The sequence below is a fragment of the Gnatocerus cornutus genome, chromosome 8 (assembly GCF_029298725.1).
Source record: "Gnatocerus cornutus isolate USDA-ARS CGAHR chromosome 8, icGnaCorn1.1, whole genome shotgun sequence".
NCBI classification, from domain to species: Eukaryota; Metazoa; Arthropoda; class Insecta; order Coleoptera; family Tenebrionidae; genus Gnatocerus; species Gnatocerus cornutus.
The window spans coordinates 773,962-779,961 of NC_142240.1; positions in this window are offsets into that span (position 1 = coordinate 773,962).

Consider the following 6,000-nt stretch of genomic DNA (forward strand, 5'->3'; position numbering starts at 1 on the left):
TCCGCTTCAGTTGATGGCTGGGGATAACTGAATTTCTTCACAGGCACAGTAGGAAATTTAGTTAAAGGCCTCACTTTAAATTCTTGTTCAAGGCCCTTTTGTTCCTGCCCTATTTTTGCTGGAGGTCTGTGTAGCTTACAAAGTCTAGATCAGGAAATCTAAACATATTAATAGATAATCTTAACACATACCCTTGAGTATTAAAATAGCAGAGGAACCACGCTTATGGGAATTTTGTAACCGCCAGTATGTGGTAAGGAGGTGGTGTCACCAGTTCCTTGCTACGAACGAAGTTTCTTTACAGGTTGGGGATAGTGGTAATATGATATGATGTTGGGTTGAGATAGGTTCAGGTCAGATAAACAGTTTGGATTGAATTTCGTAGAATATATCGTTTCAACAAACGAATATTCGCAAGAAGTAAAACAATTTCGGAATACGTAGGTTTTTATTTTTCAAACTATGAAGTACCTACAAGAAAATACAAATTGCGCTAAACAGACATAATATAATTTACCTAATTAATAAATTGACAATTGACAATTGAGAAGTTCCCATAAAAGTGAAAATGTCAAAAAAAAGAATATATTCTATTCAAACATATAATAATAAACATAACATATAATAATAAACATATTATTAGCTATTAGTTAAGATATAGCACATAAAAGTCTTTTTAAAAAATTGCTGTTATGTATGCGAAAGAGTTTTCAGTTTTCGTTTGCTCTGTTTGACATTTTTTACATTTACGTTCAGCAGTTTATTAACATTAAATAATTTAGTTCTAATTAAATTGTCGATTAAATATTGTCTATGCGTTGAACAACCTTCGTACTGCAATAACCATTGCGCTACTTTTTGATGATCATAAATAACAGATAATATGGTATTTTTGATGGAAGAAAGGTGAGGTCTTTCAAAGAAAGTCCCTTGAAATATTTTTAAGCAAATAAAGACTATTTCAAAAGTTTCATCTTTTGGTCTTTTCAAATATTCAATGTGAGGTCTCTCAGAATAATCGCGTTTTAATGTTAAAATTTCAATTGGAACAATGTCTTCACCATCATCTCGTAGTAACGAACTTTTACAATTGGTACATTTGAATTTTTTGATTGTCTTACAACAAACGTAACCTGTAAAATTATTTACCGAGTTAGTTTCTAATGTGGGATTGGTCAAAATTGTTTCACTGACGGTTACTTCAACAGGAGGCATTAAAGGAGATGTGGATGACATCTCGGAGAAAGTCTCTTTAGTAGGAGTACTTAAATTTTGATTTTCCATTTTTAATAAATCATTATCAATTGAGGTAGAAATGTAGTGATCTTCATCTATTTCGCAATTTGATAACTCGGTCGATTTTTCTAACGCAGCAGATATAATGCCTTGCAATGCTAATCTAAAATGTCTAACAGACGGATTAGGATCGTAACCTCTTCTTTGACGAATTTGGGAAAAAAGATTTTCTATCGGATCTTGATTTAATCGATTCGTTAACAAATACGGAAAATTTTCTTTATTATCTCTCCACAAATTTAAAATGGCATTAATTGTTTGCACAAGACCATTGAAACAAAAGGGTTTATATTTTTGGACTGCCCAAGATTTTATCCATTCCACGGAGTCTAATAAATTCTTTTCGATTTGAGGATTATCATCGGAGATGGCACATTTATTGGGATTTTTGTGATATTTTAATTTAGAATTAAGGTTGTCAAATAGATTGTTAATTTTTAATAAAAACTCTGCTGTGTTATTACATGTCGAAGAATTAATTTCTTTTGTTTCAATGCATGTGGACATTGCAGCGTAAAATTTTTGACTGAAAATTTGTGTTGCCAAAGAAACATTCATTTTTTGAAAATTGTTTGGAGCAATATGTTTTTCTGTTATTTTTGTGATTGGATTTGATATTTTATTTTTGCAAATATTGTACGTAGCCACAATGTCTTTCCATGAAATTACTTTTTTGTCACAAATAATATCCCGTGCCAATAAAACATTTCTTACATTTTTAAATAAATGCGGAATATCAAAAATTGCTAAAATTTTGCATTCATTGTAAATAAAATATGGATTTTCTGAAGTTACGTTTAAAAGGTTATACAAACCCCTATTGTTACCTCCTTGATCACATACACAGACTTTAACATTTAACTCTACATTCTTTAATTGATCCAAACATTGAAGTAAGATTTGTTTTAAATTGGTTGCATGTATTGGACCGTTAGAAACAAAATAGGCGAGTGGCATTTTCCAATTGTCATACAATCCTCGAGCCATAAAAGTTAGCACATGATTACCATATTCTTTGGACCTACCAAAATCACCAAAATCATGAAAACCCTCGATTATATCAAACTTTTCATTATAGTCTAAATGCTTTTTTATGGAAATTTCATCAAAAAGCAACACACATTGCCTCTCTTTTGCACTCATTGATTTTATTTTTAATTTAAATGTTGTCAAAAATTTTGAGCCGAACCCCGGTTTTAAACCGATAATATTTATCCATCTTCGAATTGTTGAAAGCCCAGGCAAAACAAAGTTCAAACTATTTCTCAAAAATTTGTAACAGCTGGGCGATTTAAAAAATATACTTATCGCTAAACGTCTTTCTTCTTTGGACCACGCTTGTCTCTTTTTATATTTTGACTGCATTCGTAAAAATGTTTGAATATTCTGGTTTCTTCCATGAATTCTAATTGTATCTTTTGTGGATTTCCTTAATCTCCTCACAGACTGACGTGACGCAAACAACTGTTTTTTTAGTTTTCTTTTTCTTGGCGTAAGGTCTTCTATTTTCTTCATGGGAGAATGCATTTCAAAAACGGGAATACGTGGAAAATCTTGCTTCTGACCGATATCAATAAACTTAGATGGATGATCACGCAGAGTGGGTGAAGATTGCAAAGATTTGTTTACCGATTGCTGTGCTGAGTATACGCGTATTTTCGAGTTCATTTCTTCATTCTTGGATTTGCTCGTCTTTTCGGGAGAAAATGCTAATTTCCTGACAACTGATGCAGTTTTCGAAAACGATTCTTCACTCTCTGTGGGACTACATTTTCTTTTCTTCGAGGAACTTCCAAAAACGGAGCCAATTTTTGATGGGCTCAGTTCCTCGAAATTTCTTTTTCTTGCTGTAAGTTCTTCTGAGGTTCCGTCTTGGTCTTGGGTTACATTCTTGCAATGATGTACGGGTATCGCTGATTTAATTAGTCGATGATGGGTTGCATTTACAAAAGATGATTCCGTAAAGTGGCATTCGCAGATGGACATTTCTTTAAGTTGATCCAGAATAATTCCTATTAATAAGTCAACGTTACTGAAAATGTTAGTTGATTTATTCAAAATTTACCTAATAACTTGAGATTTCCACAAGCTTCTATCCATTGCGCACATCGATTTTGATCGTTAATAGGAAAATGATAAAACTTTTTCCCACTTCGCCGTTTAACATTGTTGCAACGTATATAATTGCACCTTGTGTAGGACATTATGACTTTAAAAAAAAGAGGCGAAGTTTTTCCACTCCGCACACCTTTGTAAATTTAAGCGGTTTTTCCACCAGCTATTTAAATTTACACTGACTAGTCAATCAGAAGAAGAAAAAATTCTTTAAAATTGCTCTTCGAAGGGGCGAAGTTTTTCCACTCCGCACGCCTTCTCGTAAATTCTAGCGGTTTTTCCACCAGCTATAGAAAATACGGAGAGACAATAAAAGTAGAATTCAGTCTTACAAGTTCGAACTGAATTAAAATTGCTCCTGAATTGACCGTTTATATATAATTTTACGCAACAGGACCGGGGGCAGAATTTTTTTGATGAAGTTGTGGTTTTCATTTTTACCCCATATTATTATGTTAATGTAGGCATATTAACATGTGTTGAGTATTTGATAAATCATAATTCCTAATTTTTTCATATTCTGGAAAGTCTGAATTTTTCGTGCGTCTCATTATAAACGATAATAACTTACATTATGTGTTAGGAGTATTTCGCAATTAATATAACCTATAAAGAAATTTAACGTCAATAAGTAGTGGGCATTTACTATAATTTGTGCCACAGTTGAAATGATAGAGATGACCATTAATCAGATGTTTCGTATGAAATATGACAAGCAAGCAACAGTTTTTAATTTTCAATTACTCCATTGTATGACGATTAACTTGGGGACAAATAAATGTGTAATATAATCTTACAGAAATGAAATAAAATACATTACTAAAATATGTAAAAAACATTTAGATTCGATGGCAGAGTATTTAAAAAATCCTTAATCGTAAGTACAGAAGATATTTTTAATTTGTTTGATATTTCTATATATAACATAAATAATAAAAAAAAGGCGTAAATAAACAGAAAATTCTACATTTGCACATAGAACTCATTTTTTATTATTTTTTGTGCTACAAAGTTATGAAAAGTAAGGGTGCGTGTATTAACAACTGCCTGAGGAGTTGGTGCCAAATCAACTTAAAAAGATGTCTCAATATCCCAAATTTTAATGTAATAAAGATTCCACTTTCCAAATTTTTAACGTACTAAATAAAATCGGTTCCAAATACGACTCTGTTCATGTGTATGTAATTCTATCTTCACTGACGTTTTAAGCACGTACAGTAATAAATATTTAAAGGGAATTTTGAGAATAATATCGAGAATAATATCTAGGGGATAACTAAAAGAAATGGAATGAACATTATACAGAGTAACTTACAATTTTTAGTCTAAATATTTAGTTTATAAACCAATAAATAGTCGTCTAAGCGGCAACTACCGCAATCTCAATTTTTACAAAGGCATACGGGAGCGCAAAAAAACTGTTTTTTCGTCAGTGTAAACAATTTTTCTCAATGAATATTTGATATCAAACTTTAGCTTAAGGTTAGATCTATTCAGTAATACACAAGATAATCTCCACCAGTAAGTTTCCCGCGAAAAATTCATCTGAGACAAAGTAGTAACAAAATATTTTCTCAACTGAGGTTGCGGATGTTGCCGCTTAGACGTCGAAATAAGACATTCGAGGTAAAAATTTTACTTGTAATCACCGTTAGAAATTTGGCAACTAATTGTAAGTTAATTAAGTAATATACTAAAAGAATTCTTAATCAAGATAGCTATAAAATTGAAAAAGTTTATTTGATATTGTCACGTTGGCCGAAAAATCAAAAGTCTCGCTTGTAACAATAACAATTTTATTGTGCACTATGAACACTCTCGTACTTCACAATTATTCCCTTTACAGGACTTCCAAATACTAGACTATCTACAATCCTATCGCTACTCCCCTATATACAGATATTCCCCTACTACTAGCCTAATGCTGGAGCGCTGCGAGAATATTCGGGAGTTCCGCGTATGAATAAGAATTATTCCACGAACCGCTCGCTCTAGAGCAGAACGGAACGTTCCAGCGCTGGCGCTCGAAGCTTCCAGAATCTTCTCGTAACACTGCCCCCCTCTTAGTTCTGATCGTCCCGATCAGACCAAACACCTGATTCTCCGTGATATTTACAAAGTCTATTTAGATGAACTACTTTCATCTTTGAACGGGCGCTGCGTTGGATCCGATACACCACGTCGTTGATCCTCTTGATCACCTTATACGGTCCCTCCCATGTGGGTGTCAACTTCGGAGATAGGCCCTTCTTTCGCCGAGGGTTGAATAACCACACCAAGTCTCCTTCGTTGAATCCTTCATGATTAGCCGTCACATTATATCTGGACCGCATTCTGTCACTAGCCATTTTGATCCTCTGCCTCACAAGGTGGTGTGTATCCAGCAGGGTCTCTCTCAGGTTGTCGACGAATTCCGGTACTTCCTTTCGTTCCGCCCCAGGCGAACCAAGCAGAAGATCACAAGGGAGACGCAGCTCTCTTCCAAAGATAATCTTCGCTGGTGTTTCTCCCGTGGTTTCATGAATGGCAGCTCTGTAGGCCATCATAAACAAGGGCAGTCGACGATCCCAATCCCTCTGGTGCTCTTCC